Source organism: Podarcis raffonei, chromosome 5 (assembly GCF_027172205.1).
Source record: "Podarcis raffonei isolate rPodRaf1 chromosome 5, rPodRaf1.pri, whole genome shotgun sequence".
In the NCBI taxonomy this organism is placed as follows: domain Eukaryota; kingdom Metazoa; phylum Chordata; class Lepidosauria; order Squamata; family Lacertidae; genus Podarcis; species Podarcis raffonei.
In genome coordinates this window covers 90,233,634-90,257,015 of record NC_070606.1, presented here as the reverse complement: position 1 = coordinate 90,257,015, position 23,382 = coordinate 90,233,634, and the positions used below count along the sequence as shown (strand labels likewise).

General features: G+C 48.4%; 1 protein-coding gene across 3 annotated transcripts in view; it reads left to right on the top strand.

Moving 5' to 3' along the window:
* Positions 1-21,423: 21,423 nt before the first annotated feature.
* TBL1XR1 (TBL1X/Y related 1) overlaps positions 21,424-23,382 on the top strand; it is a 161,678-nt gene continuing 159,719 nt past the window's right edge. The window contains exon 1 of one of the 3 annotated variants that reach the window (XM_053390592.1): positions 21,424-21,999. The gene's annotated coding sequence lies outside the window, so the exon portion shown is untranslated. Of the gene's footprint in view, positions 22,000-22,917; positions 23,027-23,382 lie in introns of those variants that run through there. The other 2 variants (XM_053390589.1, XM_053390590.1) reach the window with 2 other exon arrangements.

The window sequence follows — 23,382 nt, the reverse complement described above, 5'->3', positions numbered from 1 at the left end:
GTGAAATTTATTTATCTCCTGCCACACTCAACGTGGAACTTAATTGATGACATGACCTGGGTATTTACTACAATACTGCCCCTCTTGCCTGGAAATATGAAAACCTCTGTGGTCTTGTCCCCCTCATGACCTCTGCCATCTCCTCAAATGTTAAAATACATTGGCCATTGGCCACTCTTTCTGTTATGTACTGAGTTGAATAGGATCCAGAATGCAGCAGTCTGATTGGTCCTAGAACAATAGGATCCAGAATGCAGCAGTCTGATTGGTCCACAAGAGCCACCCAATCCAGCTCCTGGTGGAAGTGAATCCACAACCTGATTGGCCTACAGGAGAATCCTGGAATTAGCCAATCACGTGGGGCCCATTGTGTAAATAATGTATATAAAGCAGACATTTTGGGCAACTCATTCCTCCTCACCACTATGAGCTGAATAAAGAGCATGAAATCCACTCTCGACTCCGAGTATATTTCACTTTCAATTAGGTTTAAACCAGATAGTTACCAAAGTTATGTACGTCCTACCACACGCAATGTATATAAACAGCACCCAGTAAAGAAAATGGAGGTGTTGGGTGATAATATGGGACAACCAAATTTTATAACCAAACTTCCACACAAAACTACTGAGCATAAACAGGTATAGTTGTGCTCGTGACGTTTGTCGGGTTCTCCTCCTGTTGCCACTGTTGCACTTTTCAGATCTCTAAGAAGCATTTCCTTCTGCTTCTACTGATTTATCTGGGATGAGCCAATGATTCAGAGACACCACTTTCATTGCATAATTACCATATTTTTCCGTGTATAACATGCCCCCGTGTATAAGACGCCCCCTATTTTTGGGGACTCAAAATTAAGAAAATGGGGAGAGATTGCACTTGTGTATAAAGCTACCCCCCCCTTTTTAACATCATTTTTTAGTCAAAAACAAAACCCTAGTCTTATACACAGAAAAATACGGTATTTACCCCTATCTAGGGATGTTGGGACACGGGTGGTGCTGTGGGTTAAACCACAGAGCCTAGGACTTGCCGATCAGAAGGTCGGCAGTAAGAATCCCCGTGACGGGGTGAGCTCCCGTTGCTTGGTCCCTGCTCTTGCCAACCTAGCAGTTTGAAAGCACATCAAAGTGCAAGTAGATAAATAGGTACCGCTGTGGTGGGAAGGTAAACGGCGTTTCCGTGCGCTGCTCTGGTTCGCCAGAAGCGGCTTAGTCATGCTGGCCACATGACCCAGAAGCTGGACGCCGGCTCCCTCGGCCAATAAAGCAAGATGAGCGCCGCAACCCCAGAGTCGGTCACAACTGGACCTAATGGTCAGGGGTCCCTTTACCTTATATAGACACACACAGCACAATATGTCGGCACACACACACACTCTTTCTTGGTATACACAGACGCATCTGCACCTTCTAGGGAGAGTGAGAACGTCTCCAGGTTGTTGTTTTTGAAGGGTTGGGCGTAAACATGAGGCACATTTGCACAGAGGCAGAGAGAGAGATGCAGAGAAAGATATTCCAGCAGCCCTTTAAATGAGTGAAACCTGCCAGTGATATTATCTGTCATGTCCCGAAGTAAACTGGCTGCCTAATTGCAACAAGACTTTCAAGACATGTTCTTCTCAGTCTTGAATTACTGGATAAGCAGCAATAGATGCTCTTCGTCTTACCAATGACTTACATATTGCCTTGGCATTCCTTTTTATTTATTTATTTTTAAAATCTGAATTTGTGGAGAGGCAGTGTGGTCCTGTGGCTAGGGGTGTGGCTTTGGTTGCAGATGGCAACCTCTACCCTACACCACATTTCTATATTATAATAATATCACAAGTTCATTCCTTAGCTGGAGTTGTTCAGGTTGAATAGGTCTTGAGACTGTGTTCAGCTTCTTTTAAGATTGTGGCACACCTATTCTGCGTTCAGCGTACCACTCTTTGAAGAGGATTCGGGTCACAGAATTTTGCATTATCAAGCTTCGTGGAATTGTTCCAAGCGTGATTTGAGACCCACAAACCCACGGTAAAAGCTGAATCCTCAACAACCCCGGTAAATGGTTCTGGGGTTCCATCATGACTGATCTTGTGATTTCTCCTTTGATGGAAGAGGAGCTGCAGTCCCATGTGAGCTTGCATCTCTTACATCACACTGCTCACATGAGCAGGTTTGTCATCGGAAAAGTTTACATTGCAAGCTGGTTCCAAGCATATTGTCAGACCTGATTGGAAGACAACTTGAGAACAGAGCCCCATTTATCCAAAATACCAAGCATCAGGCTAATGGTAAATCGGGACACATGAGTAATTGGTCAGGGCCATCCAGTTGGAAATAGTTTCATGAAGGTCAGATTGGACAAGGATGGCTGCACCATGTTCATCTGACGCAGCAAAATAAATTAAGACTCCCACAATTGCATGCTTTACTTATATCATGCTTTTCTTCAATCATGAACCTCAGGGCAGCAGATGACCTGTTTACTGAGCATCCATCCTCCACTTTGCTTGGAAGTTTGGTCCCTCTGTCTCCAACTGCTCCCTGTTTTGCATGTTTGGATTTGATATCCCGCCTTTCACCCCCTTTAAGGAGTCTCAAAGCGGCTAACATTCTCCTTTCTCTTCCTCCCCCACAACAAACACTCTGTGAGGTGAGTGGGGCTGAGAGACTTCAAAGAAGTGTGACTGGCCCAAGGTCACCCAGCAGCTGCAGGTGGAGGAGCGGAGACGAGAACCCGGTTCCCCAGATTACGAGACTACCGCTCTTAACCACTACACCACACTGGCTCTCACTTGCATGTGTAATGAATTGCTCCATAATTGTCCTGTAATTATGCATTTCCTGCTCCTGGAGGACAGCAGGGCTCAAATGATTCCTCTCTCCTAATTTTCATTCTTTCTTATTGCCAGAGAATTCTATTTCACACTAAAAAACGAAAACACTGTGAGAAGAACCAGTCACTTGGAACAGGAAGCAATGAGATGCAGAGGTTCCAAGCTGGAAGCGTAGCATTAAAGACACAAATCTCGCCTCTGCTGCCTTCCCTATGTTTTAAGCAATTATTGTTTTTATCTGCAATCTGCTTGAGTCACGTCAGGGAAGAAAGCGGGGTACAAATAAATAAATATATAAAAATAAAGATAGAGTAGCTCTGCTGCTGGTGGTGTCATTGTGACAGGGTCTGCAGTTGTGTGGGCAGACTCCACGGACAGTGAGTATAGTGTGGTCTCTTTTAGAATTTTGGCTGAATGTGTGAACAGGGCAGAGCCAGCAAACATGAGATAGAGATGGAGCAGAAATTTGATTCAGTCCACATTTAAAGGTGGGCTTACCATATATGCAATTTCCCAAACATTATGTAAGCTGAAACACAGTCCTCCTTTGATGTTCCTCCTCTCCTGGGTCCTTCCCAAGCAATCTGAGACTGTGCCAGTATGCCTGTCTCTGTCTCCCCCTCTTCATACCTCTTCTGGTACTGGAAAACCGGGGGAGGGCAGCTGGGCAGTGAAGGTCCTGTGTGAGTGTCTGGAGGCGGTTGGAGGATGGATGGCGGCTAACAGATTGAGGCTGAATCCTGACAAGACAGAAGTACTGTTTTGGGGGGACAGGAGGCGGGCAGGTGTGGAGGATTCCCTGGTCCTGAATGGGGTAACTGTGCCCCTGAAGGACCAGGTGCGCAGCCTGGGAGTCATTTTGGACTCACAGCTGTCCATGGAGGCACAGGTCAAATCTGTGTCCAGGGCAGCTATTTGCCAGCTCCATCTGGTACGTAGGCTGAGACCCTATCTGCCTGCGGACTGTCTCACCAAGTTACAGGGAACCAGGCAGAGGCCCTTCTCGGTAGTGGCGCCCTCCCTGTGGAACGCCCTCCCACCAGATGTCAAAGAGAACAACAACTACCAGACTTTTAGAAGACATCTGAAGGCAGCCCTGTTTAGGGAAGCTTTTAATGTTTGATGTATTACAGTATTTTAATATTTTTTTGGAAGCCGCCCAGAGTGGCTGGGGAGGCCCAGCCAGATGGGCGGGGTATAAATAATAAATTATTATTATTATTACTATTATTATTATGGTTGCAGCAGGAGGGGGAGACATCTGGCTTCTTCACCAGCCTGTCTCATCTCTGCCTCTTGATCCCCCTCCTCTCCAGCTTCTGATTCTGGACTTCTCTCAGCCACAGTCTCTTCCAGCTCACTGAACCCTGTTGCCTCTTCAGCTTCTGACACCTCCTCCTCCTGGTCTGCTCTGCCTTCTTTCTCTGACCCCTCATGGTCGTCCCACCACCAACCCCCAAGATCTGAGTCTTCTTCACTTGGGGGTTCCCCAGCTGGTGCATCCCACCATTCCTCTGTGTCAAACCAGTCCAGGACAGCATATCAGGCAAAACAGAATACAAAACTGTGTGTATTGGGAGATACTCACACTAAAATGCTGATGAAATTTCATGAGGACTTGTTTTTTCTTTTTCAACGCAAGCAGAGGTGGAAGAGTAGAGAACCGAACTGAAGTTTGGAAAAGAGAGAAACTGAATGGAGTCAAAGTTGATGGATTCACTGGCCCCTACCTTAAGAGGGGATGTGGGTGGTGCTGTGGGTTAAACCACAGAGCCTAGGGCTTGCCGATCAGAAGGTCAGCGGTTTGAATCCCTGTGACAGGGTGAGCTCCCGTTGCTCAGTCCCTGCTCCTGCCAACCTAGCAGTTCAAAAGCATGTCAAAGTGCAAGTAGATAAATGCTGGAAGGTAAATGGTGTTTCTGTGCGCTGCTCTGGTTTGCCAGAAGCGGCTTAGTCATGCTGGCCACATGACCCGAAAGCTGTACGCCGGCTCCCTCAGCCAATAAAGCGAGATGAACACCACAACCCCAGAGTCGGCCATGACTGAACCTAATGGTCAGGGGTCCCTTTACCTACTTTAAGAGGGCTCAACTCTGTTCCTGCCTGCCCCACGCTACTGCCCCAGATGTGTGAACAATATCGAAATGATGATTCTAGTTACAGAAAGGTAGCTGTGTTGGTCTGCCGTAGTCCAAACAAACAAACAAACAAACAAGTATCTGAAGAAGTGTGCATGCACACGAAAGCTCATACCAATAACAAACTTAGCTGGTCTCTAAGGTGCTACTGGAAGGAATTTTTTTTTGTTTTGTTTGATATGATTGCTCAACTTTAATTGTAGGGGAGAATTCTTCCTGTAGAGAGGGGACCAGACTTGTTGAAGAGGCAAGGTTTGTTTGCTCTTCTAAACAAGCACATGCACACACAAACACACTAATCCCTAGGGTAGAGAGAGGGGAGGAGAAAAGCCTACCCTCTTCAAAGAAAAACTAGTAATATAAAGGCAGAAAAATCTTTTGCAACCATGGCAAAACCCCTAGGGGAAGATGTCCGTATACAGCCAAATGGTTTTGAACAATCCCTGAAAAAGAAAGAAAGGCTCTTCTTTACAAGCCCTTAATTGTTACAAATGTGTGTCAGGGTTAGGCAGCAAATTCCAGAACAGCAGCTAGAGATAAGAAATGTCGTCCTACCAGATACCTGTGTTTTCCTAGCAGCTGAGGGTAACTGCCATCTGAGCTTGAAAGACACAATGCCCCTAGTGTTCAAGAGTAAATAATTGTTCTCCTCCTCCTGAGTGCAGGGTGGGGAAGGAAGAAGAGAGTGGGCGGCAGACCCACTCGCACAAGCAGCCCAGATTTATCAGGGTTCAAGGGGTATCGATTAAGACGTGTGAGAGTTGTGCCCTTTCAGTCTGAGTGGTGCCAAGGAGTGTGGTGGAGTCTCCTTCTTTGGAGGTCTTTAAGCAGAGGCTTGACAACCATATGTCAGGAGTGCTCTGATGGTGTTTCCTGCTTGGCAGGGGGTTGGACTCAATGGCCCTTGTGGTCTCTTCCAACTCTATGATTCTATGTGGTGCAAAGGATGGAGAGCAAAATGTCTGGGCTGTAGCTCCATGTGTAGAGCATTCCTGGGTTCAGTCCCTGGCATCTCCAGGCAGGGATAACAACAACAACAATAATTTATACCCCACCTATCTGGCTGGGCTTCCCCAGCCACTCTGGGTGGCTTCCAACAAAATATTGAAATACAGTAATGCATCAAACATTAAAAGTTTCCCTAAACAGGGCTGCCTTCAGATGTCTTCTAAAAATCTGGTAGTAGTTGTTCTCTTTGACATCTGGTGGGAGGACGTTCCACAGGGCAGGTGCCACTACCGAGAAGGCCCTCTGCCTGGTTCCCTGTAACTTGGCTTCTCGCAGGGAGAGAACCGCCAGAAGGCCCTCGGCGCTGGACCTCAGTGTCCGGGCAGAATGATGGGGGTGGAGACGCTCCTTCAGATATACTGGGAAGAGGCCGTTTAGGGCTTTAAAGGTCAGCACCAACACTTTGAATTGTGCTCGGAAATGTACTGGGAGCCAATGTAGGTCTGTAGGATGGTGGGAGCTGTACCCCAACACATCTGGAGGGCACCACGTTGGGGAATGCAGGTGTACATAATACTGAGCTAGTCGTGCCTGCGGCCTGACTTGCTGTAAGGCACCGTCCTAGGTTTAAACAACAACAACAGGAGTCCTGCTTCTAGATCTTTGACTTTCAGGGTTAATCAGGCTGAAGATGGAACTCATGTTTAGTTCTCTGTCTACATTTGCAGAAGGGAACATTACAGTGGTACCTCAGGGTTAAGAACTTAATTCGTTCTGGAGGTCCATTCTTAACCTGAAACTGTTCTTAACCTGAAGCACCACTTTAGCTAATGGGGCCTCCCACTGCCGCCGCCGCGTGATTTCTGTTCTCATCCTGAAGCAAAGTTCTTAACCCGAGGTAATATTTCTGGGTTAGCGGAGTCTGTAACCTGAAGCGTATGTAACCTGAAGCGTCTGTAACCCGAGGTACCACTGTATAGATGTTTGCATCAAAGTTATGCGACCCCCGAGCCAAGGAGCTAAAAAACTATACAACCTTTAGAAGACATCTGAAGACAGCCCTGTATAAGGAAGTTTTTAAAAAATGTTTAATGTTTTATTATATTTTCATAAATGTAGGAAGCTGCCCAGCAGAGTGGCTGCAGGAACCCAGTCAGATGGGTGGGGTATAAGAAGAATAAGAATAATAATGGAGTAGGACGTCCCTATTTTCATCAGAGAAATGTTGGAGGGTACGCCGCTCCCTAAGTCCATGTGTGTATTCGAATATTGTCCACAGTGTTCCGAGTGGCTCGTGCGAAACACGACGGGAAAAGCTCTCTTCCCTAAACTGTGTTTCGTGGCCCCTCCAGTTTGGTTTCCTGTGGGGAGTGGGCAAGGAGGGAGCCCCCACCTTCCCTGTTGTGTCACATTTAGCTGTACAGCCAAATCCTCTGCCCTTGGTTTGTTTCTCAAAGCCGCATTTCGCAGATGGGGCGTGTTTTTCCTGTTAGAACTGCCCCCCTCCCCCCACGGTACTTTATCCTTCCTTGCCCTCCTACACGCTCTGTGGCTGGTTTGCACATTTCATTTCAAATGTGCAGAACACCAAATAATGACTTGATCTGCTTAATGCAATTTCCTGGTTCCCTCTCTCTCCCTCCTCCTCCCTTTGACAGTAATGGGAGTTCCATCCCCCACCCGCTGTTTCCTCCACTCCTGCTGTCTCCCCTTTCTGAACGCTCCTGCTTTGATTATTTGTATATTTCAGTTGAGGGTTTAGAGACAATGCTTCATCCTCTGGACACGTTTTTTTGTTTTTACTCCCCACCCTGCCTTTCTCTTTCTGCATATTTCCCCGCATACGCAAGCAAACATTCAGATCCAGAATTAGGCCTCTGTTGAAGCTTGGGAAAGTTTCTGGAGTCTTGCTTTTCCTTCCAGCACTTAAGAGAGTTTTTACTCTTTTTGATGTCTGCTGTTATCAGTACTGCCAACTCTGGCTGGCAGAGCCCCCCCAAAGCATCAGAGAAGGTTCCCCCCCATCTCCTTCTTCCTGATCTTATTTAAATCGAAGGCACCAAGATTTTTATCTTTCTATTGCATTTCTACCCCACCTTTCCCTTCAAGGTCAGCAAACTTTTTCAGCAGGGGGCCGGTCCACTGTCCCTCAGATCTTGTGGGGGGCCGGACCACATTTTGAAAAAAAGAAATGAAATAATTCCTATGCCCCACAAATAACCCAGAGATGCATTTTAAATAAAAGCACACATTCTACTCATGTAAAAACACCAGACAGTCCTCACAAATATCCCAGAGATGCATTTTAAATACAGCGGTACCTCTGGTTGCGAATGGGATCCGTTCCGGAGGCCTGTTTGCAACCTGAAAAGAGCGCAACCCGCATCTGTGCGGGTCGCAATTCGCCGCTTCTGCGCATGCGCGTGACGTCATTTTGCGCGTCTGTGCATGCGTGAGCGGCGAAACCCGGAAGTAACCCTACTTCCAGGTCGCCGCGGGACGCAACCTGAAAACGCTCAACCTGAAGCATACATAATATGAGGTATGACTGTAAAAGGACACATTCTACTCATGTAAAAACACGCTGATTCCCGGACCATCCACAGGCTGGATTTAGAAGGCGATTGGGCCGGATCCGGCCCCCTGGGCCTTAGTTTGCCTACCCATGAAGGGACAGGGAAGGTATTCCCTGTATTTTATATTTAAGTAAATTGTTCTGCTCTGATAAATTCTTTTCTAAATTGCTCTGTTAAAATTGCATATTATCCTGCTTTGCTGAATTTGGAAGAGGCCCACTTCCTCTTACTGCCGGCTAACAGACAGCGAGCAGTGGCTTTGCAAGCTGGGAGCTACTTCCTCTTTCTGCTGGCTAGCAGGGAAGCTCATTTCCTGTTTTTTCTCTCAGCTAAGTAGAAACTGCAGTACTCTCTGCACATGCTCTCTGATGCAGTAATGCAAGAGAAGAACACACGAACAAGGGAAGGAGGGGCGTTTAGATAGCCATATGCCATATAAGGAAGTAAGCTAAAACTTGCCAGCTGATTGGAGAAGGTTTTGGGGAAGCTTGGGGGAGGGAAGGGTGTTTTCAAGGTATAAGAAAGTTTGCAAATGTGAAATTGGGCGTAGCCAGTCTTTGGAGAGGACTCCACTGGCTGCCTCTGCGCAGATCTCAATAAATCTCTTTTCTCTGACCAAGAAGTCTCTGGAATTGTTTTTCCCCTCTGGCCACGGGGTTGGCGGACCGCTGGACCTCCGGGTACTGCTAATCTAAGGCTTCATTTTGGGGGCTCGTCCGGGATGGGTCCCCACCCCACGAAAGGTGGACCGAGGGGCCAGACTCGACCGGGTGAGCAACCAGGACCAGCGCTCGCAATCTCCAGCGCGCACCCTGCCAGTTCGTAGGGGGAGATCGCCACGCTGTGCCTGAGCCGAGACACCCAGTCGGGAGAGAAAAGAGGACGGCCGAAGGAGGGGTCCGCAGCGGAACAGGTAAGCCCAAGGGAAAGGGCGTGGTAGGAAGCCTGATCAGCTTCCCCTGGCTGTGAGCAGTAGAGTGCCGCCAGTAAGGTTGGGGAAAGGGGAAACAGAGGGAAAATTATTTTGGTGTGTTTTGTGTGTTGCATGTTGGAATTATATTGGGGTGTGTTTTGTATGTTGCATGTCAGATACTCCAGTGGCTGAATTGTCAAGTGTGGGCCGGGGCTTAGCGTCCCCTTGGCCGAGCGATTGCAGGGCTGTGCATTTCTTAGCAACGAGAGTTCGCCAAGTCACAGTCTGTAGTGGTTGGTGTGTGAAAGGATCTTAAGCCCGGTTAGGAGCGGAGTATCTGAAAAAAAAAAAAAAAAATGGGGTCTGGGGCAAGCCAACGTAGTCCTCTGAAATGTTTTTTAACCAACTGGAAAGCAGCTACGAAGCATGATGATTGGGTTCAAATTGAGAAGAGAGAGGATGTGAGGTTGATTGGCCCACCCAAGGAACTAATTGGCCCTTGGAGGGCAGATTTAATTTGCAACTAATCAACCCACTATATCAAAATATCTTGAACGTCCACCCAGACCAGATCCCTTATATTTCTACCTGGAAAATCAATGTAGAAAAGAATCCACCGTGGCTGAAAGCCTGCCGAGGCGACGCCCCACAAAATACAATTTGTGCAGTCCAACCGGCAGGGAAGTCAGAAAAGCCCCCGGTGATATCAGAGCCGGAAGGAGAGGAAGGAGAAGAGGGGGAAGTCATTAAACCGCCGCCACCCTATGCTCCACCAACTGCCCCTCTAGCGAATCCCCCAGGCCCAGGGCCCCAGGACCAGGGAGGAGCCGGCCCTCAGCCTGAACCCTCCAAGGTTGATGAATTAAAGAGCGAAGAGGAAGAGGATGATGAGGAGTTTATGAAGGGACTAATTGAGTTAGCAAAGAAAGGAAAAATGTGGACACAGTATCAGACAATTGAGATTGCAACAGTATGTACAACCCTATGTGAAAGAAGTGGATGTTAGTTCCCATTTGTTGGCAGCAGCAGGATGTTCCCCAACACAAGGGAAGAAATGGCAGGAGAAATGGATAGAAGCAGCAACCAGGGCGTCCCTCCATAAGTCCCATAAGGCACAGAAAAAGGGTGGGACTGCAATGATGCCTCTACGCAGAGTGTATGACCCACCAGCCCCCCAGGACAGGGTGGGGAAGCACCACCTTGCACTTATACAGTCCAACATGTGCCTTTTTCAAGTGCTGATGTGTGCAATTGGAGAAATTAGAATCCTACCTTTGAGGAGAACCCAGATGATATTGCCATAAAGGCTGCCTTTGTAGCTCAGGCAGCGTCCGATATTCGCCAAAAGAAAAAATCCAAAAGCATGAGGGGTGCATCGATCATGGGCTGGAATAGATGTTGAAGTTAGCTCAAACCACTTACAATCAGAGAGATGAGGAAGCCCAGAGGAAGAAAAAAAAAGGAGAAGTATCAAACAAGGAAGTTGACGGCATTACAGGCTACCACACCCACCCCTCAGGAAAGAGGAAGTGCCCGGGGAGGAGGGCGAAGCCGTCTGGGGAGGAATCAGTGCGCCATCTGCCGACAGGAAGGGCACTGGAAGAGAGAATGCCCTATTCTATTATTAGGAAGAGATTTGTTGGTAAAGTTGCAAGCCCAAATTACTTTTAAGCCATCGGGAGAAGCCACATTGTCCACTATGTCACTTGGGGAACTGGTTGTGGAGGCACCCCTGAGAGAGTACTGGCGCCTCATGATGGTAAAAGAAGAGGAGGGACCCATCCCCGCCAGTATTCTGGAACAAGTGAACCCCACGGTATGGGCTGAAGGCAACCCCCCAGGAATGGCAAAGAATATCCCACCAATAATCGTGAAGCCCAAGCCATTTGTCAATCCTGTTGCAGTAAATAAGTATCCCATCCCACGAAGGGCGACTGAAGGAGTGTGGGTGCATCTAGAGCGACTGCTCCAACATAGGATCTTGAGGCAATGCCAATCACAGTGAAACACCCCTTTGTTACCAGTGAAGAAAGGAAGCAGGCTATTATCCTGATACCAGAGCCAAAGAACTGCAGAGAACTCCGTGGCTTTCTGGGGTCTGCAGGATTTTGTAGGATATGGATATTTAATTACAGCATCATTGCCAAGCCTCTACATGAGTCAACCAGAGGAACTGAGAGAGACCCCTTTGTTTGAGGCACAGAACAACAGCAAGCCTTCGTGGATTTGAAGAGGGCACTACAGCAAGCCCCAGCGCTTGGCATCCCAAACCCTGAGAAACCCTTTACTCTATTCGTGGATGAGGACCAAGGGACAGCGAAAGGGGTTTTGTGCCAAAAATTGGGAAGCTGGCAACGGCCAGTGACATGAAGGGTACCTGAGCGCCTGACGCCTACAGAACAAGGCTTACCGCCGTGCATGAGAGCAGTTGTGGCAGTAGCCACCCTACTGAACAAAGCAGACAAATTTACTTTTGGCCAAGACACTGTTTGTGTGACCCCGCATGCAGTCCCAGCTCTGCTTGACATGAAGGGTACCTATTTCCTCTCCCAAGCAAAGATGATGAAGAATATTTTAGCAGGCCTGACCTCAAAGATGAAGCAAACCCCCACTGGCCTTCATGGTTTGTGGATGGAAGCAGCTTTGTTAAGGCTGGACAGCGGAAGGCAGGCTATGCAGTGGTAGCCTTGGAAGACCAAGTGATCGAAGTGCAGCCACTCCCGCCTGGAACGTCGGCCCGGCTGGCATAAATAACAGCGCTCACCAGAGCCCTGACCCTAGCAAAGGGACAGAAGATAAACATTTATACTCTAAGTATGCCTTTCTGACTTTACATGCCCATGGAGCCTTATGGAAGGAAAGAGGTTTGCTTACCTCCAGAGGAAACCAGGTGGCCCACCCACAAGCCTTATTGAACCTTCTGGATGCTGTATGGGAGCCCAAGGCAGTGGCAGTTATCCATTGTTATGGACACAAAACTGGACTAGGAGAAGTGGCCAGAGGAAACCGACTAGCAGACAGGGTGGCCAAGGAAGCAGCCCGAGAACCAGCTCCCGCATCAGTTATTGGAGCACTGGTCCCTGGAAGGATCTTGAACACCGCTGATAAGCCAATATACACCAAAAGGAGAGGGACACTGCAGATGCCCAGGGGCTGACCATGTCCAAAGAAGGATGGTACCTTACTCATGATGACAGAATATGGATTCCAGAGTCCCTTTCTCGGCAGATTACTCAGAGATACCATGAGTCCACCCACATGGGACCAGATGCCACAACCAGACAGCTGAAGCAGTGCTTCTACATAGCCCACCTTTATCAACTGGCAGCCCAGATTTCCAGGAAGTGCCCGCTATGTCAAAAGAATAATCCCAGAACCGGACCCTTGGCTCCCCCGGGGATTCAGCATAGTGGAACTGCACCCATGGAAGACCTTGTTGTGGATTTCACTGAATTGCCCCGCTGTGGACCATACCGCTACCTGTTCGTGGCGATCTGCACGTATACAGAATGGGTTGAAGCCTGGCCCACCAGAACTGAAAAGGCATTTGAAGTAACCAGGTGCCTGCTTAGGGAGATCATTCCCCGCTATGGGCTACCTAGGTCAATAGGATCTGACAATGGACCAGCTTTTGTCCACTCAGTTTTGCAATAACCCCCCCCCCATGCTAGTCAAAATGTGCAGTTTAATAATTATGTGCAGTAATTCTCCCGAGATTTTCTCTCTGTCTTAACAGGTGGACCCAGGCCCACTGCTGTTACCTCACCCCTTGGGTCCACCACACTTAAGTGAAGAAGGCTATTTTAGATTGGACAGTTACACCAAATCCTGATGATCCTCTGAAGCTAACCATCTCCAGAAGAGCGCCAGACGGTTGGACAAGTGGATGGGAGGGACGCCCGCGGGCAGCGTCCCCAACGTAGAGACTTTTTTCCAGCAAATTCTGAGGCACCGCCAGGACTTTTGATATTGGGGCCAGAACTCTTTGATATGGTCACTCCGTGTGTCAGGCCTCTGCAAGGGTGGATATATATATTCCTGTGGGTATATGTTAATATATGTAGAGGGAGAAGCCCCTTTCGGATACAGTGTGTTGGGAGGAAATCATGAGAGTATTAAGCATCCACAAGGACAGGTGGGAAAATTGGTTAAGATAATAAGCTCCTCCTCAGAGAGGTGGGACACAACCTCCCAAAAAGCAAGGCAGCTGATAGAGCACGAGTATCAGTGGGCCCTTCAGCAATAAAATAGATATGTCCTAGATAATATTTCAGTCACCATTGATCACATGGAAACAATGATAGCCAGGAACCCGCTGAAAACTACAGGAGGTGATCTATGGGGTTGGTTATATTCCTGGCTGCCTCATGGCAGTTGGCTCAGGCATATTGTGGTATTATTAGCAGGGCCGCTGTTAATCCTTCTGCTTTTTTTTTTGCTTCTGTATATCCTGCTTCGTGCAATGCTTACAAGGTGTGATGCAAAAAGAATCATGGCCCTTATTGCTCTTCCCCAGGATTATAAACCCGAGAGACCAGGACGAACCTAGGAGATAGGTTGTCCCAAAAGAAGAGGAGGGAATGAAGGGACAGGGAAGGTATTCCCTGTATTTTATATTTAAGTAAATTGTTCTGCTCTGATAAATTCTTTTCTAAATTGCTCTGTTAAAATTGCATATTATCCTGCTTTGCTGAATTTGGAAGAGGCCCACTTCCTCTTACTGCCGGCTAACAGACAGCGAGCAGTGGCTTTGCAAGCTGGGAGCTACTTCCTCTTTCTGCTGGCTAGCAGGGAAGCTCATTTCCTGTTTTTTCTCTCAGCTAAGTAGAAACTGCAGTACTCTCTGCACATGCTCTCTGATGCAGTAATGCAAGAGAAGAACACACGAACAAGGGAAGGAGGGGCGTTTAGATAGCCATATGCCATATAAGGAAGTAAGCTAAAACTTGCCAGCTGATTGGAGAAGGTTTTGGGGAAGCTTGGGGGAGGGAAGGGTGTTTTCAAGGTATAAGAAAGTTTGCAAATGTGAAATTGGGCGTAGCCAGTCTTTGGAGAGGACTCCACTGGCTGCCTCTGCGCAGATCTCAATAAATCTCTTTTCTCTGACCAAGAAGTCTCTGGAATTGTTTTTCCCCTCTGGCCACGGGGTTGGCGGACCGCTGGACCTCCGGGTACTGCTAATCTAAGGCTTCACCCATGTGCTAGTCCGACATCCTAACCATGCTGGCTCCCAAAAACTCACTGGGAATTCCCAATAGTTAACTGGGACTTGATCCTGGCACACTCTGGACCATGCCTTCTCCGTTTTCGAGAATGCTGGTTTTTCTACCAGTGCATGTCAGAATGGGCTGTTTTCCCCACACTGGTATTGAAGGCTGAAGCCTTATCCTTGCCAGGGAATCGTTTGCCTGCGTCCCCAGGGCCGAAGAGAGAGAGCAAAAAGCACCAGGAAAGATTCTTCTTTGGAGAAAAAAGTTTTATTGAAATCTGTGCACAGAGGTGGCCAGTGGGATCGTTCCCAAAAGACTGGCCCATAGATACAAATAAACAAGCATCTTTATACCTGAGAGTCTGCCCATCTCTTCCCACCTCTTCAAATTCTCCAATCAGCTAGCAAGGTTAAGCTTATTTCCTTATATGGCATATGGCTAGCTAAACGCCCCTCCTTTCCTTGTTTGTGTTCTTCTCTTGCGTTACTGCAGCAAAGAGCATGTGCAGAGAGTAGTTCCTGGTTTGCAGAGCTCAAGTAATTGCAAAGAGGAAGTAGCTCACAGCTTGCAATTGCGGTTTTTGCTAGCTGCTTAACCACAAAAGCAGAAGTTAGCTTAGGTGCAGATAGTATTGAGATTAACCCTTTCAATTCCCTCCTCTTCTTTTGGACAACCTATCTCCTAGGTTCGTCCTGGTCTCTTGGGTTTATAATCCTGGGGGAGAACAATAAGGGCCATGATATTTTATTTTTATTTTTTGCATCACACCTTGTAAGCATTGCACCAAGCAGGGTATACAGAGGCAAAGAAGCAAAAGGATTAATAGCGGCCCTGCTAATAATACCACAATATGCCTGAGCCAACTGCCATGAGGCAGCCAGAAATATAACCAACCCCATAGATCACCTCCTGTAGTTTTCAGCGGGTTCCTGGCTATCATTGTTTCCATGTGATCAATGGTGGCTGAAATGCTGACAGTATTATCTGGGACATATCTATTTTATTGCTGAAGGGCCCACTGATACTCGTGCTCTATCAGCTGCCTTGCTTCTTGGGAGGTTGTGTCCCACCTCTCTGAGGAGGAGCCTATTATCTTAACCAATTTTCCCACCTGTTCTTGTGGATGCTTAATACTCTCATGATTTCTTCCCAACACACTGTATCCGAAAGGGGCTTCTCCCTCTACATATATTAACATATACCCACAGGAATATATATCCACCCTTGCAGAGACCTGACACACAGAGTGACTATATCAAAGAGTTCTGGCCCCAATATCAAAAGTCCTGGCGGTGCCTTAAAATTTGCTGGGAAAAAAGTCTCTACGTTGGGGACGCTGCCCGCGGGCGTCCCTCCCATCCACTTGTCCAGTCGTCTGGCGCTCTTCTGGAGATGGTTAGCTTCAGAGGATCATCAGGATTTGGTGTAACTGTCCAATCTAAAATAGCCTTCTTCACTTAAGTGTGGTGGACCCAAGGGGTGAGGTCAGGAACTTTAACAGCAGTGGGCCTGGGTCCACCTGTTAGAAAGAGAGAAAATCTCGGGAGAATTACTGCACATAATTATTAAACTGCACATTTTGACTAGCATGGGGGGTCATTGCAGAACTGAGTGGACAAAGGTTGGTCCATTGTCAGATCCTATTGACCTAGGTAGTCCATAGCGGGGAATGATCTCCCGTAACAGGCACCTGGTTACCTCGGACGCCCCCTCAGTTCTGGTAGGCCAGGCTTCAACCCATCCTGTATACGTGCAGATCGCCACGAACAGGTAGCGGTATAGTTCACAGCGGGGCAATTCAGTGAAATCCACAACAAGGTCTTCCATGGGTGCAGTTCCACTATGCTGAATCCCCGGGGGAGCCAAGGGTCCGGTTCTGGGATTATTCTTTTGACATAGCGGGCACTTCCTGGAAATCTGGGCTGCCAGTTGATAAAGGTGGGCTATGTAGAAGCACTGCTTCAGCTGTCTGGTTGTGGCATCTGGTCCCACGTAGGTGGACTCATGGTATCTCTGAGCAATCTGCCGAGAAAGGGACTCTGGGATCCATATTCTGTCATCATGAGTAAGGTACCATCCTTCTTTGGACATGGTCAGCCCCTGGGCATCTGCAGTGTCCCTCTCCTTTTGGTGTATATTGGCTTATCAGCGGTGTTCAAGATCCTTCCAGGGACCAGTGCTCCAATAACTGACGCGGGAGCTGGTTCCCGGGCTGCTTCCTTGGCCACCCTGTCTGCTAGTCGGTTTCCTCTGGCCACTTCTCCTAGTCCAGTTTTGTGTCCATAACAATGGATAACTGCCACTGCCTTGGGCTCCCATACAGCATCCAGAAGGTTCAATAAGGCTTGTGGGTGGGCCACCTGGTTTCCTCTGGAGGTAAGCAAACCTCTTTCCTTCCATAAGGCTCCATGGGCATGTAAAGTCAGAAAGGCATACTTAGAGTATAAATGTTTATCTTCTGTCCCTTTGCTAGGGTCAGGGCTCTGGTGAGCGCTGTTATTTATGCCAGCCGGGCCGACGTTCCAGGCGGGAGTGGCTGCACTTCGATCACTTGGTCTTCCAAGGCTACCACTGCATAGCCTGCCTTCCGCTGTCCAGCCTTAACAAAGCTGCTTCCATCCACAAACCATGAAGGCCAGTGGGGGTTTGCTTCATCTTTGAGGTCAGGCCTGCTAAAATATTCTTCATCATCTTTGCTTGGGAGAGGAAATAGGTACCCTTCATGTCAAGCAGAGCTGGGACTGCATGCGGGGTCACACAAACAGTGTCTTGGCCAAAAGTAAATTTGTCTGCTTTGTTCAGTAGGGTGGCTACTGCCACAACTGCTCTCATGCACGGCGGTAAGCCTTGTTCTGTAGGCGTCAGGCGCTCAGATAGGTATGCCACTGGCTGTTGCCAGCTTCCCAATTTTGGCACAAAACCCCTTTCGCTGTCCCTTGGTCCTCATCCACGAATAGAGTAAAGGGTTTCTCAGGGTTTGGGATGCCAAGCGCTGGGGCTTGCTGTAGTGCCCTCTTCAAATCCACGAAGGCTTGCTGTTGTTCTGTGCCTCAAACAAAGGGGTCTCTCTCAGTTCCTCTGGTTGACTCATGTAGAGGCTTGGCAATGATGCTGTAATTAAATATCCATATCCTACAAAATCCTGCAGACCCCAGAAAGCCACGGAGTTCTTTGGTTCTGGTATCAGGATAATAGCCTGCTTCCTTTCTTCACTGGTAACAAAGGGGTGTTCCACTATGATTGGCATTGCCTCAAGATCCTATGTTGGAGCAGTCGCTCTAGATGCACCCACACTCCTTCAGTCGCCCTTCGTGGGATGGGATACTTATTTACTGCAACAGGATTGACAAATGGCTTGGGCTTCACAATTATTGGTGGGATATTCTTTGCCATTCCTGGGGGGTTCACTTGTTCCAGAATACTGGCGGGGATGGGTCCCTCCTCTTCTTTTACCATCATGAGGCGCCAGTACTCCCTCAGGGGTGCCTCCACAACCAGTTCCCCAAGTGACATAGTGGACAATGTGGCTTCTCCCGATGGCTTAAAAATAATTTGGGCTTGCAACTTTACCAACAAATCTCTTCCTAATAATAGAATAGGGCATTCTCTCTTCCAGTGCCCTTCCTGTCGGCAGATGGCGCACTGATTCCTTCCAAGACGGCTTCGCCCTCCTCCCCGGGCACTTCCTCTTTTCTGAGGGGTGGGGGCGGCTGCCTGTAATGTCATCAACTTCCTTGTTTGATACTTCTCCTTTTTTCTCTGGGCCTCCTCATCTCTCTGATTGCAAGTGGTTTGAGCTATTTCCAACATCTATTCCAGCCCATGGCCGATGCACCCCTCAGGCTTCTGGATTATTATTTTTTTTTGGCGAATATCGGACGCTGCCTGAGCTACAAAGGCAGCCTTTATGGCAATATCATCTGGGTTCTCCTCAAAGGTAGGGTTCTAATTTCTCCAATTGCACACATCAGCACTTGAAAAAGGCACATGTTGGACTGTATAAGTGCAAGGTGGTGCTTCCCCACCCTGTCCTGGGGGGCCTGGTGGGTCATACACTCTGCGTAGAGGCATCATTGCAGTCCCACCCTTTTTCTGTGCCTTATGGGACTTATGGAGGGACGCCCTGGTTGCTGCTAACAAATGGGAACTAACATCCACTTCTTTCACATAGGGTTGTACATACTGTTGCAATCTCAATTGTCTGATACTGTGTCCACATTTTTCCTTTCTTTGCTAACTCAATTAGTCCCTTCATAAACTCCTCATCATCCTCTTCCTCTTTGCTCTCTAATTCATCAACCTTGGAGGGTTCAGGCTGAGGGCCGGCTCCTCCCTGGTCCTGGGGCCCTGGGCCTCGGGGATTCGCTAGAGGGGCAGTTGGTGGAGCATAGGGTGGCGGCGGTTTAATGACTTCCCCCTCTTCTCCTTCCTCTCCTTCCGGCTCTGATATCACCGGAGGCTTTTCTGACTTCCCTGCCGGTCAGACTGCACAAATTGTATTTTGTGGGGCGTCACCTCGGCAGGCTTTCAGCCACGGTGGATTCTTTTCTTCATTGATTTTCCAGGTAGAAATATAAGGGATCTGGTCTGGGTGGACGTTCAAGATATTTTGATATAGTGGGTTGATTAGTTGCAAATTAAATCTGCCCTCCAAGGGCCAATTAGTTCCTTGGGTGGGCCAATCAACCTCACATCCTCTCTCTTCTCAATTTGAACCCAATCATCATGCTTCGTAGCTGCCTTCCAGTTGGTTAAAAAGCATTTCAGAGGACTACGTTAGCTTGCCCCAGACCCCATTTTTTTTTCAGATACTCCGCTCCTAACCGGGCTTAAGATCCTTTCACACACCAACCACTACAGACTGTGACTTGGCGAACTCGCGTTGCTAAGAAATGCACAGCCCTGCAATCGCTCGGCCAAGGGGACGCTAAGCCCCGGCCCACACTTGACAATTCAACCACTGGAGTATCTGACATGCAACATACAAAACACACCCTAATATAATTCCAACATGCAACACACAAAACACACCAAAATAATTTCCCCTCTGTTTCCCCTTTCCCCAACCTTACTGGCGGCACTCTACTGCCACCTCTGTTTCCCCTTTTCCCTTTTCCCGTCCCTGTCTGGCGGGGCGGCACCTTATTGCCACGGCCAGTTCCCTTGTTCCTTTTCTGGCGGCACTCTACTGCTCACAGCCAGACCCTTTATCCCTTTTCTGGCGGCACTCTACTGCTCACAGCCAGGTGAAGCTGTCCAGGCTTCCTACCACGCCCTTTCCCTTAGGGCTTACCTGTTCCGCTGCGGACCCCTCCTTCGGCCGTCCTCTTTTCTCCCTCGACCAGGTGTCTCACTCCGGAGCGGTGTGGCCGGCTCCCCCCACGAACAGGCAGGGGTGCGCACTTGGAGCCGCGAACGCCGGTCCGGGGCTGTTCACCGAGGTCGGGCCTGGCCCTCCCCGGCCCCCTGGGGTGGGGCAATTCCCGGCCATCGCACCAAAATGAAGGCTGAAGCCTTATCCTTGCCAGGGAATCGTTTGCCTGCGTCCCCAGGGCCGAAGAGAGAGAGCAAAAAGCACCAGGAAAGATTCTTCTTTGGAGAAAAAAGTTTTATTGAAATCTGTGCACAGAGGTGGCCAGTGGGATCGTTCCCAAAAGACTGGCCCATAGATACAAATAAACAAGCATCTTTATACCTGAGAGTCTGCCCATCTCTTCCCACCTCTTCAAATTCTCCAATCAGCTAGCAAGGTTAAGCTTATTTCCTTATATGGCATATGGCTAGCTAAACGCCCCTCCTTTCCTTGTTTGTGTTCTTCTCTTGCGTTACTGCAGCAAAGAGCATGTGCAGAGAGTAGTTCCTGGTTTGCAGAGCTCAAGTAATTGCAAAGAGGAAGTAGCTCACAGCTTGCAATTGCGGTTTTTGCTAGCTGCTTAACCACAAAAGCAGAAGTTAGCTTAGGTGCAGATAGTATTGAGATTAACCCTTTCAGTATAAAAATAATAACCGTTTTTATTATTATTTACACCCCGCCCATCTGGCTAGGTTACTTTTAATTCCAATTGACAGGTAACCCCTTCATAGTTCCTTCCATTTAGAGGGGTTTCCCTTCTCCTTTGGGGATGGCGCTAGAGCATTTGGAAGCGGGAGGGAAATCCCCCTCCCCACACTTTTATCCCCGCTTTGCAACCCCCATTTAACCTACCCCTCTGCAAACTCTTCTTTTCCAGTATTCTGATGGTGACATATTTGCAGAGGGGATCTCCTCCACTCCCCAACCCCCCACCAAAAAAACCGCTGGGCTCCATATATGCTTATTCCGCCCCCTCCCCTGCCTTTTAGGATCGTGTTTGACAGACTTCGCAGAAACAGTGAAACCCCCCCCCCAAAAAAAAACCAGGCCCCTGCCATGCACCTCTCGCAGGTGCTTCCCCTCTTCTCCCCAAAGGCTCATGAATTTTATTTCTCATCTTTGCGCCTCCCCCACCTTTTCACAGGGCTGGGAACCTCCCCCCCCCCCCCCCCGAGAGAAAAAAATTGCAATTGCATTTCACTCTCTCTTGCTCTGCTTCCTCCTGGTTTTTGGGGTTTTTTTTTGCATGCATGCAAACCCCGGGTTTGTTTGTGTGTTGTTGTTTTTTTGCAGGAAGCAAAAGCAACAGAAAACACAGCCAGGCCTCGCCTCGCTCCCTTCCCCCTTCTCTGTGTATATGTGTGTGTCTGTGCGTGTGTGTCTCTTCTCCTGCTCATTTCTGTATGGCTGGCCACATTTCTCTTTCTCTCTCTCTCTCTCTCCCCCCCAAGTGCTGAGTGTCTGAGAGCCGTTGGCTGCTCCGAACCGTTTTGGCTCCTTCCCTTAGTAACAGCTTTAACATTCTGCCTCAATTCCTCTTCCATCTAAATCACACTCACACTCACACTCACAGAGAGAGATTGCTTATTATTAATATTAGTAGTATTATTACCTCCTCCTTCCTCCTCCTTCCCCGGGACTGTGATCTGTAATCTCTCCACCCCCCCTCCTCCAACAACCCCCCCCTTTTCTTAAATCCCCACCCCCCAACACACACACACACAGAGGCTCGGGATATAATTGAACACATTGCATTTTTTGGGTGGCTTTTTGCGGTCTCTATTTTTTTCTCTTTTTTTGGAGGCGGGGAAGAAGGGGGGGGCGCGCCCGGAGCTGCTCCTGCAACTGCAGACCCGTCTTTTTTTTTTTTTGTTTTGTTCCTACATGCCTTACCTAAATATATATTTGTATTAAAAGCCAAGGGGGAAACTGCATTTCCACATCTCTCTCTATGTTTTTTTTCCTCTCCCTCTTCTGCCTCCATTGCAAAAGGAGGGGGTGAGAACGAGCTTTAACGGAGAGCCATCAATTTGCAAGGTAAGGAGAGAGTGGTTTTGTTGTGTGTGTTGTGTGTTTTTCTTTTTGCGCGTGTGTTTTAATCTTTGCTGCTTTAAATGTACCCTTTGCAAAAGCAGAATCTCTGGGGGGGGGGTGCGCCGTGGGGAGGGGGGGGTTGGTTGGTTGGTGGAAGCAAAGCCTCGCATAAAGTAAATGCAAAAGCCTTATTATGCCCGGGTGGGGGTTGGGGGGGTTGGAGAGAAGGATTTGAAAGAGGGGGGGGCGTGTTGAGACCAGAGGCTGGGGGTGGGGTGGGGGGAAGGGCGCTGTGTTTGTAGAGAGTTGGAGGAGGGAGAGTGGGGGATGGGCAGGAGTGTAACATGCATTTTTCAACTTGGCCCTCTCGCTTCCCTCCCCCCCAACCCCACTGGGAAGCCTGGGTCTTTTAACTTTAAATATTTCTTTCCCCCCTCGCGTCTCTCCCCCCTCCCATGGCTGGGAGACGCAAAGTGTTGATCCACCGCGTTTTGAAAGCACAAGGTTGGGTTGGGTGGGGGTGGGGGCGCAGGAAAAGGGGAAAAAATAAAAATAAAAAAGAACCAGGAAGGGATTTGCACACAAATAAATGCAAGCCAGCAGCCATTATGAAGCAAGCTGGTTTTAAAGCCTATTTTTAGACCGATTTTTTTTCTTGCAAAGCATAAGAGTTGATGATTTCCGTGCATTTCTTTTGCTGCTCGAGGAAGACGCACGCCTTTTGTATAATATAAAGATCGGAAGTGTGGTTTATGTTTATTATTATTATTAAAATAAAATGCAAAGAAGGTCAGTGGGGATTTGGGTTTGCTGGAAAGCGGGCCGGGTCTGGGAGGGAGGCGAAAGTTTTCTTTGGAAAGGTTTTTTGCGCCTGAAATGCCTGTTTGCAAAAGGAGAGGTTGGGGGAAGGGAAGCTGGGCTTGTAGCTGAAGCCAGGCTGAAAGCGGGGGAAGGGACTGGTGTGAAAAGAGGGCCTTGCCTGGCGCTTTGCTCTGGAGCGGCTTTGCAAGCGATGAAAAACACAAAACAGGTTCTGCCTTTTGCTTTTTGCATTTATTCCTATTGGGGGCGATTAGATGAAGGAGGGTTCTCTTCTCTGCTTCACCTGCTTTGGAAACTGGGGGAGGGGAGGTGTCTTTAAAAACTCCTCCAAAGTTGTTGTGGACAGATTTCCTGGGTTTTAAGTTCTGGGGAGATCCGTTGCATTAGTATTTTATTTTATTTGGTGGACAAAGCACATGGGTGCATCTGCTTTAATGTGTCTAAAGCCCCCCCCCCATTTGTGCATTCGGTATTTTTCACCAGTTGTTTTTTTGGAGGTCCACGTGCAAAATAGCTGCCTCAGGAAACTGGAAGAAGGCGTGTGAAGCTGGTGTTTTTCTCTCT